The sequence below is a fragment of the Taudactylus pleione genome, unplaced genomic scaffold (assembly GCF_031769625.1).
Source record: "Taudactylus pleione unplaced genomic scaffold, aTauple2 ptg000334l, whole genome shotgun sequence".
In the NCBI taxonomy this organism is placed as follows: domain Eukaryota; kingdom Metazoa; phylum Chordata; class Amphibia; order Anura; family Myobatrachidae; genus Taudactylus; species Taudactylus pleione.
Window position 1 is genome coordinate 1416601 of NW_028284735.1, and position 12626 is coordinate 1429226.

The window sequence follows — 12626 nt, forward strand, 5'->3', positions numbered from 1 at the left end:
GTCATATCGTCCTGTACCCTGGAGCTCCGCAGGGACCAGAAACACAGCAGCGTTCCAGGCAGGTAAGTGCCAGTGGAGGAGTACATGTTTACATGACATTTGAGAGGGAAGGGAGTGGGGGTGTTGGAATACTTATGCAATGGGGGGCTGTAGTTATTTTTATCTTTGGGGGGATGGGGTGTTTTAATACTGTCGGTGCTGGGGGTGATGTAATAATGTGTGTGAATGTGGGGGGGTATTATTATTGTGTGTGATGGCTACTGTATATTCATAATACCTGTGTTATATGTGGGTCACTGATGACTTCTGCATAATCTGGTGATTACTGCGTTATCTGGCAGCCATTGCAACACTCCCTGATCAGGTGGTCACTGAGAACGTCCCTGCATTATATGGCAGTCACTGCGATGGTCCCTTATCTGATGGTCCCTGCAAACCTCTCTGCATTATATGGCAGTCACTGCGATGCTCCCTAATCTGGCTGTCACTGCAAACCTCTCTACATTATGTAAAGCACACCCACATTAGGCACACCTAATTAGGTTATTATCATGTGTCTTTTCTCCATTGCAATGCGCTGGTGGAGAAATCGGGCCACTTACTTGTGTCAGTTGCCAGCCAGCCCCTGACCACAAGGGTCTCGTCGCAAGCCCGATGGTCGCGATGGTCTTGACCATCGCGACCATCTTTTTGGCCGCTTGCTATAGCTGTGGTTGGTCACCCACAGCTATGCGAGTGGCCAGGAGGCCGCTCTAAAAAAGAGAAGGAGGGCACTGATTCAGAGCGAGCACTCTGAAAGAGCGTCCGGCTCTGAATCAGGCCCAGAGCCAACTACTACTGTAGTTTCTAAAGTCATGAAATCACTATAGTGATTTTTTAAATAGGGACATACAGTACTGTAGTGCACCTGAAAAATAGCCATGGCTTTATGGAGTAGGGCCAGGGAAGAGATAGGCGAGGCCAGGAGATGCTGGGGATAAAAGAAGAGGAAGCTACAAGTAATAATGATAATAAACAGTAAACAGTAAAATTGACAGGCCCAAACAATGCCTCCTGTATTGCCCTGTGCCATGGTTGCACTACCATAGTTACTGTATGGCCCTGATTATTACTCTGGGATGCACTGTGTGTGACTCCAGAACTATTCTACTGGGCATGCACAGTACTATGATCTTGCATACGGCATTCCATAGCACGACTGGCGTATGGAGTGGCTCACTGGTTGTCATGTCTTTATTTTTATTTAGTTAAAGCTTAAGAGTGGTGTGAAAATAATAAAACTACTGTATGGGTGACTTACAGTATTAAAGCTATCTACTGTATCAACAGGATCCCACAATAGAAGACAAAACACGTTGTACTGTATATAAAAGAAAATTTTTATTACAGTAAATTTAATAAAAAACACAAAATTGGTCTGTGACCATATGAACGGTTTGCCTATAAAGGGCAATCACCTGCCGTACTTGGGCTGTGGGGAGTAAAAAAAGGTACAGTATTACTAGAGTAATGTACAATATTTTACAATCTTGACACTCACTACTGTAAATATTGTACAGTACTTTACCTCTTGTGAGGCATTGCCTGCGTGGCGGTGGGCCCTGACCCTGGCCCTGTCCGCATTCCCGTCCGACATGGAATACTGTATTGGAAAAAAATACATTCACATTACAGTTCAGTATTTACCTTAATATGGTATGATGCTGCATGGTTTGGCTAGCTCCTAACAAATGACTTAAATGAAAAATAAAATAAATGACTTACAGTATGTACAGTAAGCCAATGCTGGAAAAGTTCAGTATATAGTCTAAACATTGCTACACCAAAGGTCATGACACTGAATGAAGCATCAGGGTGGCAGACAGAGGGTTACTTTAGGTGTGGAGTAGATACAGTACAGTTACCTCCCACAATTTAATGACTATTACTGTACAGTATGTGGGAAGATGATCAGCTACAGCAAGTCAGAGACTTGTAATGTAAAAGTGCTGGAGCATGGTATTGAATAATACTGTATCCCTCTGTAAAAATTGAGATTAGTGGTGATTTAAAAATGTGACTATACAGTACTGTACTTTCCGATACTCCAGTCCAGCCTGCATCTTGCACCTTATTCTGTTTTAGAAAAACAATTTTCATTGCAGTAATACAGTGGTGTACAGTACAATGCATTATTTACTGTCCAGTATTTACCTTGAATTGGCATGGGCGGTGGTGGCGGCAGTGGCGGCTGCGCCTCCGCCATGTCCATTGGCTCTTCCTCTAAAGGTAAAAAGAAACTGCATTGGCTCTACTATACATTGAAGATACTGTACGTATGAAAGTCTAAAGGGGGGAACATGATGGAAACTATCAACTTCAGTACTCCATAAAAAAAAAACAAGAGAAGAGGTTGTAGATGCATCTCAAGTAAGGAGAGAGAGAGAAAGAGAGAGACACTGAAAAGGCAAAAAAGGAGAGAGATATAAAACTATGTACAGTATTGTACTTACGCGGACTGGCAAGGCCACTAGGTCTGGCTGCCGGGTCCTGGGCAGAGGGCTTGTAGCCTCCTCCTCCTTAAAAACCTTTTTAAACTGGCCAATTTTAATGGAGTCCAAGAACATGCACACTCCCATGCTTTTACAGGAAAAAAACTCTCATGATGTAAACTCTCATCCAAATGTTTTCCTATTTTGAAGATGAAACTCAGCCAATGTGAGAGTTTACTGCTAAAAAGTCACCAAATTACATTTGGGCCGATGACTTCAAATGAGTTACAGTAAAAGGCAAGGAAGAAAGGCAACAAAGCAATGAGAAAGAAAATGACTGTGAGATGCTTTAACAGTACAGTATCTCCTGCAGTACAGTACTGTACAGTACATGATAAATCTGTGCAACAAGGGAGTAATTGTGACAGAATGTACAGTAGTGGGGATATCGTTGACGACCTAAGGGAGCAAGCAGTCATCATTGGTCATTTACTACATACAGTACACACTAGATGATATGAACAATAGTGTATACTGTATCATTGAACCATATTTTTTATCATTCATCAAAATCATCTAGTGTGTAAGCCCCTTAAGACAGGTCACTGAAACATACTGTACAGTAGTGAAACATAAAAAAACACACAAGGACAGAAAGAATTAGTGTGTAAGGAGAAGTGTGTGGAGATGCGTCTTTGGTGTACAGGAGGGGGAGAGAGAGACACTGTGAAAAGGAAAAAAAGGAGAGTGATACAGTAGAAGACAATGTACAGTAGTGTACGGTACAGTACTTACGCGGGCTGGAAAGGCTGCTTGGCCCGGGTGCAGGCTCCTGGGCGGTGGGGGGCTGGCGCCGGGGTCAGGGACTTCCATGTTCCAGAACTGTGGGGAAAAAAAACAGAATGTTCCTGTACAGTACAGTACAGAAAGAATTAGTGTATAAGGAATAGAGGTTGGAGATGGGTCTTTAGAGTACAGGAGGGAGAGACACTGCGAAAAGTAAAAAAAGGAGTGTGATACAGTAGAAGACAATGTACAGTAGTGTACAGTACAGTACTTACACAACTTGGAAAGTCTTATTTTCCAGGCAGCAGGCTCCTGGGCAGGGGGGGCTGGGGCCCTTCGGTTTCTCGAACTGTGGGGAAAAAAACATGTCATTTTGCCTAAAAACGATGTGGAAAAATTTCAATAAATTCAGCCTGACAGTACTATTACTACTGTATTATTACACTTAACTGACAGTATCCACTTACTCTACAGTATGGCCCATGGGCATTAGACCAGGTGTATATGAGGCAATATTGTTCGCCACGGTGCCGGCATCGTCATGTGTACTCTATGCACACTTGCTGATGCTGGCAGTGAAGAAATGCAAGGGGGTGGGAGGGTTAACAATATCCCTAGATTGATCTGCATGTACAGCCCACTGTGGATATCATTGATGCCTTGGGGGAGCGCGCACACGCATCATTGGTGATTTACTGCATATACACTAGATGATATGAACAATACTGTATAATGTACTGTATCATTGAACGATATTGTTAGCGTTCATCCAAATTGTCTAGCCTGTAAGCCCCTTAAGACATGTCACCGAAACATACTGTACAGTACTGGAAAATAAAAAATACACAAGGACAGAAAGAATTAGTGTGGAAGGAGAAGAGGTTGGAGATGCATGGAGAGAGAGAGGGAGGAGAAATAGGAGAGAGAGGAGAGAGAGAGATAGTAAGTACACAGTGGTAGAACAATGTTCTGTACACTACTGTACTTACAGCTCAGGGCAGGGCTGATGCCAGCCTCTATAATGATGCAGTCTTCTGTGTACCAAAGAAAAACAAATGTTGTCAAGTCAAAAAATGACTGTATACTGTACTGTCTCCCTAACAGTACTAATCATTACCAATATCCTCCAAGTCCTGGGACGAGGAGTGCTGGACCCCTTTGTTTTCTTGAATTATAAGAAAAAAAAAAGAATCTTGTCTCAACAATCTGGACGTACTATTACTACTGGAAGCCTGACAATACTATTACTACTGTATTATTAAACTTTATTGCCTGTATCCACTTACTGCACAGTATGGCTCATGACCAGACACACAGATGAGGGGGTGGGAGGGTAGGCCATGCTGCATTCACCATCATGGCATCGTTAACAATATCCCCAGATTGAGCTGCATGTACAGCCCACTGGGGATATCGTTGATGTCTTGGGGGAGTGCGCACACACATCCTTGGTGATTGACTGCATACACACTAGACCATTTGAACAATACTTTATAATATATCATTGAACTATATTGTTAGCGTTCATCCAAATCGCCTAGCGTATAAGCCCCTTAAGACAGGTCACCGAAACATACTGTAAAAGGAAAAAAAAGTTGATAAATACAGTAAAGTAGAAGACAAACTGTGGGGAAAAAAACATGTCATTCTCCCCGAAAACACACAAGAGAGAGAGAGAGAGGGAGAGAGAAAGAGAGAGAGAGAAAAAGAGAGAGAAAAAGAAAGAGAGAGAAAAAGAGAGAAAAAAAAAAAAGAGAGAGAAAGAGTGTACAGTACTGTACTTATGCGGACTCGCAAGGCCACTGGGCCCGGCTGGTGGTGGTGGTGGTGGAGGAGTCGATTGAACTGTGGAAAAAGAACAGTTTCCATCAAAACCATTTGGAAACAAATAAACCCCTACTGTACAAATCTTGACCAGAGCCTACATAACACCAAAAACAAAGACACAAGGGAGAGAGAGAGAAAGAGAGTGAGAGAAAGAAAGAAAGAAAGAAAGAAAGAAAGAAAGAGAGAGAAAAAGAGAGAGGGAGAGAGAGAGGGAGACAGAGAGAGAGAAAGAGAGAGAGAAAGAGAGAGAAAGAAAGAAAGAGAGAGAGAGAGAGAGAGAGAGAGAGAGAGAGAGAGAGAGAGAGAAAAAGAGAGAACAATGGGCCTGATTCAGACCCACTCGCGAGCGGCTGTACGCTCGCAAGTGGGTCGATGGTCTGCACTGAGCATGCGCACGACGGAGGGAGCTCCGTCGTGCGCATGCGCCAGACACGACGAGCGAAGGACTTTCCTTCGCTCGTTGTGTCCGATCAAAGGGGGCGTGCTGTCAATGTTGATTGACAGCACGCCCCCTTTGGTGGGCGTGCCTCCCTGACGGGGGCGTTCCCACGGGAACGCCTCCCGTCAGAAGCCGGCCCACTGACATCACTAGTGATGTCAGTGGGAGTGATTTTGGCTCTGATAGAGCCAAAATCACTCCGGAGCTTGCGGTTGAAAACCTCAACCGCAGGCTCCGGCTCGCAATTTCAATGGTCGCGATGGTCACGACCATCGCGGCCATCAAAATGCACGCTCGTATAGCCTGTGGGTGGTGACCCACAGCTATACGAGCGTCCAGGAGGACGCTCCATGAAAAAGGAGCCCGGCCCTCATGCAGAGCGTGCGCTCTGCTCAGAGCGTACGGCTCTGAATGAGGGCCAATGTACTGTACTTACGCAGACTCGTAAGGCCACTTTGCTCGGCTGCTGGTGGTGGTGGTGGTGGGGGAGTCAGTTGAACTGTGGAAAAAGAACAGTTTCCATCAAAACCATTTTGAAACAAATAAACCCTGACTGTACAAATCTTGACCAGAGCCTTCATAACACCAAAAACAAAGACACGAGAGAGAGAGAAAGAGAGAGAGAGAAAGAGCGAGAGAAAGAGAGAGAAAGAGAGAGAGAAAAATAGAGCGAGAGAAAGAGAGAGAGGGAGAGATAGAGAGAGAGAGAAAGAGAGAAAGAGACTGACAAAGGAAAAAAAGGAGAGATAGAAAACAATGTAGTGTACAGTACTGTACTTACGCGGACTCGCAAGGCCCTTCGGCTTCTCAAACTGTGGGGAAAAAAAACATGTCGTCATTTTGACTGAAAACAATGTGGAAAAATGTCAATAAATCCAGCCTGACAGTACTATTACTACTGTATTATTACACTTTACTGACAGTATGCACTTGCTGTACAGTATGAGACATGGGCACTAGACCAGGTGTGTATGAGGCGATATTGTTCACCACAGTGCCACCCTCGTCAACTGTACTCTATGCACACTTGCAGATGCCAGCAGCGAGAAATGACGAGGGGGTGGGAGGTTAACAATATCCCTAATGCTGCATGTACAGGCCACTGGGGATATCATTGACACCTCGTAGGAGCCCACACAAGTATCCTGTAGTTGTTGATTGCCATAATATTTTATCCATAAAGCAAAAAGATAATGAAAATGCCTTAGAATATTTCCATAGAGCTTTGTTGGAAATGACCAAGTACTTTACACTACTGTACAGTACTGTACAGTATCTGACATAAAAGACAATGTGAATCATAGGGAAGTGGCTGTTTCAGTTCTTATGGATGACCTTAAGGAGAATTTGAAAACAAGAATTCAGACCTCTATTCCAAATTGGAGAGGGATTACGGTACAGTAGATGGTCTTAGGGAATCAGCTATTGACCATGTTAAAAATCTAACCAAGAGAAAGGAAATGCAAAGTGAGAAATTAATGACTATGGGGCCTATTCATTAAACCTAAAAATTCTCTGGAGATAATTAGCTTTAGAACTCGCATGGAGTTCTACCTAATTATAGGTGGAATTCATCATTCCACCTCTCCATAAGTATCTATTCCGAAAAGCTGTCATTTTTGCGATGACAGCTTTTCGGGAAATAGATACTTTTCCCTGCCTACACTACCTTATCGCATCTGGAAACAGTGCTGCGCATGTGCTGTTACATCTGTAAAACCAGCGCATGCGCAGCACTGCCTATAGATGTGTTAAGTTTGTGTACCCCCCCCGACCCCCACCCCATCCCCCTCCCCCCTCCGCTCACCTCCCCCCCCGACTTACCTGTCCGCGCAGCAGCCTCTGGCTCCGTCCTGCTGGCCTGTCATGTGGTTTCCCAGCAGACCACATGACAGATTAGAAAAAAAAAAAAGTTTTTTTTTTGTCTAAACTTTCTTGTGCTCTGCTGGGGAGCACACATGTCCGACCAGCCTCCGGAGCCTGAGGACGGAGCAGAGCGCCGGAGGGACTCATTGGGGGACCTGCACACGCGGATACAGGTAAGTTTCACCTGCTATTCGCCACCTCACAGTGGCGAATAGTAACTGCATCAAATACCGAAAATTCATAATTTTCAGAATTTGATGAATACCACAATTTCCACATCCCCATACTAATGTATGGGGAGTGTGGAAATTAACGCAGGGGAACTTAGCAAGGAGATATCTGTGATATCTCCTGTGCTAAGTGGCTACATGAATACCAAAATAACGTTATTTAAAGAAAATGTCCTTAAAAACTTTATTTTAGTGTTGATGAATAGGCCCCTATGAGTACACAGGCCCAACAGGAACAGCATCCACAGCAGCAAAGGTACTGTACAATGGACAGTATGGTAAGGAAAGACAGCTACACTACAGTCAGGTACAGTACAGTAAGTGTCAGACATGCGGACAAATACAGTAGGACATACAGTACTGTACAGTATAGCCAGAAAACATAGATTGGGACAGTACAAGAAAGAAAATAGAGACTCAGGTTATTCTCATGCACATGAGAAAAATGACACTATACAGTACATACAGTACAACAGGAACAGGGTACAGTAAATTGGCCTAGAAGGCATCAAGGATTAGAAAGAGGCCCACCACATGGGAATTATTCAGACAATACCTAAATACCTAATGCTACAGTACTGTACATACTGTACCTGTAAATATAAATGTTACTAAGACAATGATGTTTGATGTTTTAAGTGTACAGAAACAATTGGACTACTGTACTGTATACTGTACCAAAAATCCTACTTCACGACAAGTCTCTACTGGAATAACAACACAAACCAATACAGTATACTGTAGTACAAAAACTACTGTAGTCTGTGAAGCTGGCATTGGGCCCAACATGGTACAGTTTGGTATATAAAAAATATACAATACAGTATATACAGTACTACAGAAGGTACTGTACTGTATGACCAAGTGGTGCCACCTCACACAGAAGCTCTGTCGGCAGCACTATCACCACCCCACGAGCTGTACTGTTGCCTTGCAGGGTGCCAGGATCGGCACCCTGCTGCCAGAATAGCTGCCCTTTGCATACTTTGGATGCTATAGGCACACCCTGGTGTTTAACATTTTTTAGGGGGTCTATTTACTAAGCAGTGTTAGGAGACAGAGTGAAAAGTGATAAGAAAGTGATAAGGTGCCAGCCAATCAGCTCCCAACTGTCATTTTTCAAACACAGCCTGTGAGATGGCAGTTGGGAGCTGATTGGCTGGCACCTTATCACTTTCTTATCACTTTTCACTCTGTCTCCTAACACTGCTTAGTAAATAGACCCCTGAATCTGTCCGTGATGTAATAATGTCAGAATTAATGGGGGCAGGGCCAGCACAGATAAACAGTGTATACAGTAGGTTGACATAGATTTGGTCGACAGGCATTAGGTCAACCAGGAAAAATGGTTGACTGTGACTCCTGATCACACATAGTATTTGCCAACATGGCAATAGATAATAATGGATGAAATGTTGCCAAAATATTTTTGACGACCAAATATAGTATGGTGGATCAACTTGCCTTTTGTTACTGTAGGTTTACTATACAAACAAGCCATGTCAACCAATAGTGTGTCGCCCTTTAGTCCATGTAGATTTAATGACCCTGTTAATCAAATCTCTGCCAGTCATGTGAGTGTGTGGTAACAACTGTCAGTCATCTTCAGATATCCAACACCCTACAGTGCAGTGTACTGTATGTCAGAGTAGTGCATTGTATTTGTTATTGTACTGTATACTGTAATTCATGTAATTGTACAGCAATACTGTACTTACTGCAGAGGAGGCGCCTCCTGATGTGACGCAGCCGAGGTGCATCCCTGAGCAGCAGGTCAGACCAGCGCCGTTGGAGGGCCCGGATGGTCCTGCGACACCTATATTTTGCAAATATCTCCCTTCTCGCTCTCCTGTAAGCAAGCTATTTCTCTTGGTTGGTAGAAAATGGCTGGTCTCTACACTTGACCAAGAGAAAGAGCTCGCCTGGAGAAAACTTCCTCTCTCTTATGGCCACCATCTTACAGTACCTACACACGTACAGCATGACGCATGATGCTAATTCATTACACACAATTGCGTCACTCGTTATGGCAGGCGTCTGTGGTGTAGTGATTAGAACGCAAAGCAGTGTGGACATCCAGGGATCAAAGCCTGGAAGGCTACAATTTGTCATTTTTTTATTATTTTCATTTTTGTTTAAATCTTCACAACAGGATTACACAGAAATCACTCGGTGGTGTGTGATTTGTGTCATTTATACCAACACATACATGTATCGACGCACAAACAGAATTTAATAAATATAGAGCAATTGAAGTTCAATATTATTAAGTAAGTACAGTAGACTCTCCTCAACTTCCCACCACCTGCCATTTCTACTATATGCTATTCTATGCCACCCAGCTGTATTTTACATGAAAGCACAATGCACTACACATTGTATTATTTGTATTGTACAAAATGCAGGGATGTACAGGTACAGTAAGGGCAGACCTTGAGCTGACTGCTTACAGTAAATGGATTAACAGAACGTCCTTTCTTATGGTAATGAGAAGCTATTGCTTGCTTTGAGGGAAGGGACCTGATGCACTGTGGGTGACTCCCAACCCACTGGATATGCAAATTACTACTGTATGTGCATCCTTACGCTACAGCTACTGAGCGGCTCCACTGGGAAAGTGCCGACATTGATGCAAGTTTGCGCTTTAAATGCACAGTCAGTTTGTAATGCAGATACCTCTCTCTCATACAGAGCCAACTACCAGTTACTGAACTCATGAAATCACTATTGTGTCCAAGCCTGGGACAGCACAGAGAGTGGCGCAAGAGTGCAAATTCAACAGCACAGTCAGTTTTTAATATACAGTACAGACACATTCATAGTGGCACACTAGTTGTCCTAGCAGTTGGGGATGGTGTCCTTGGCAATGGTCACTATTCATAGCCTTTTCAGGACACAAGGGCAGAGCTGACTGCTTACAGTAAATGGCTAACAGAGCATCCTTTATTATGGTAATAAGAGGCTCTTCCTTGCTTTGGGGGAAGGGACCTGAGGCACTGTGTGTGACTCCAACCCACTGGGCATGCACCAGAAATCTCATTGCAACCCTCCCACTGGGCATGCACCAGAGATGCCCTTTATAACCCCTCAGAGCTGGCTGACAGCCACCACAGCACCAACCATGCTGACATTGACACAAGTTTGCACTTTAAACGCACAGTCAGTTTGAAATGCAGAGACCTCTCTCTCAAACAGAGCCCACTACCAGTTACTGGTCATGAGAAATCACTATAGTGTTCAAGGCTGGGATACCGCTGAAATTGATGCAATTTTGTACTTTAAACGCACAGTCAGTTTGTAATACAGAGACCTCTCTCTCAAACAGAGCCCACTACCAGTTACTGGTCATGAGAAATCACTATAGTGTCCAAGGCTGGGATAGTGCTAAAATTGATGCAATTTGCACTTTAAATGCACAGTCAGTTTGTAATGCAGAGACCTCTCTCTCAAACAGAGCTCACTCACTACCAGTTTCTGAAGTCATGAAATCACTATTGTGTCCAAGTCTGAGACAGCGCAGAGAGTGGTGCAAGAGTGCAAATTCAATGGCACAGTCAGTTTTTATATACAGTACAGACATATTCATAGTGGCACACTAGTTGTCCTAGTAGATGGGGATGGTGTCCTTGGCAATGGTCACTATTCATAGCCTTTTCAGGACACAAGGGCAAAGCTGACTGCTTACACTAAATGGCTAACAGAGCATCCTTTATTATGGTAATGAGAGGCTCTTGCTTGCCTTGGGGGAAGGGACCTGATGCACTGTGTGTGACTCCCAACCCACTGGGCATGCGCCAGAAATCCCATTGCAACCCTCCCACTGGGCATGCACCAGAGATGCCATTTATAACCCTTCAGAGCTGGCTGACAGCAACCACAGCACCAACCATGCTGAAATTGACGCAAGTTGTGCTTTAGATGCACAGTCAGTTTGTAATGCAGAGACCTCTTTCTCAAACAGAGCCCACTACCAGTTACTGGTCATGAGAAATCACTATAGTGTCCAAGGCTGGGTTAGCACTGAATTTGACACAATGTTGTGCTTCAAATGCACAGTCAGTTTGTAATACAGAGACCTCTCTCTCAAACAAAGCCCACTACCAGTTACTGAACTTATGAAATCACTATTGTGTACAAGTCTGGGACAGCATCGACATTGATGCAAGTTTGTGCTTTAAATGCACTGTCAATTTGTAATACATAGACTCTATGAAACAGAGCTCACTAGCAGTTTCTGAAGTCATGAAATGACTATACAGTAGTGTCTGAGTCTGGGACAGTGCAGAGAGTGGTGCAAGTGTGAAAATTCAACCACATACATTAGTAATACAGACAACTGGGCATGCACAGTGCAATGATCTTCCATGCGCTACATGGCATATGGCTTGGCTCCACTGGGCATGCGCCACAGATCCCATGGTAACCCCTCCACTGGGCATGTGACATAAATCCCATTATAACTCCTTGGAGCTGACAGCCACCACAGTGCAGACATTGATGCAAGTTTGCACTTTTTAAATGCACAATCAGTTTGTAATGCCTTACTTTTAAACAGCCTTTTAAACAACAACACTACTACAGTAGTTTCAGTATTGTATAGTGTCCAGAGCCGACAGTGCCAAAAAGAAATTATTCTTTTCCAGGGCTCGAACCCGTGACCAGCATTGTTGCAAAGTGACCACCTAACCACTAGCCCACAAGCCAGCTATATTAAGAACCGCACATAGCGGCCACATCCTTGTGCACTCCACCCACCTGCTGCTGTTTTTAATAATAAAAAATGGTCTTCCTTTCCAAATATTATACAGTACTAGTACATATACTGTATATACAGTACCTGACCATTAGAGAATAATTCATCTCATCTCAGTGAAAGCTGTGCGTGCATCTTATTAATCTACAGTATCGGTTATACCGTGATAACAACTCGGGCAACTTCACTACTGTACAGTTACAGTATGTACAGTATTTGTACTGATTTGCATCCCCTTCTAAGTGCTTACTGTA

The 12626-nt window shown here is 43.7% G+C and overlaps 1 protein-coding gene across 1 annotated transcript in view; it reads left to right on the top strand.

Annotated features, from left to right (window-relative positions):
• The window catches only part of MFRP (membrane frizzled-related protein), a 681594-nt gene that overhangs the window by 536271 nt on the left and 132697 nt on the right, over window positions 1-12626 (top strand). The gene's annotated exons all lie outside the window — the stretch shown is intronic.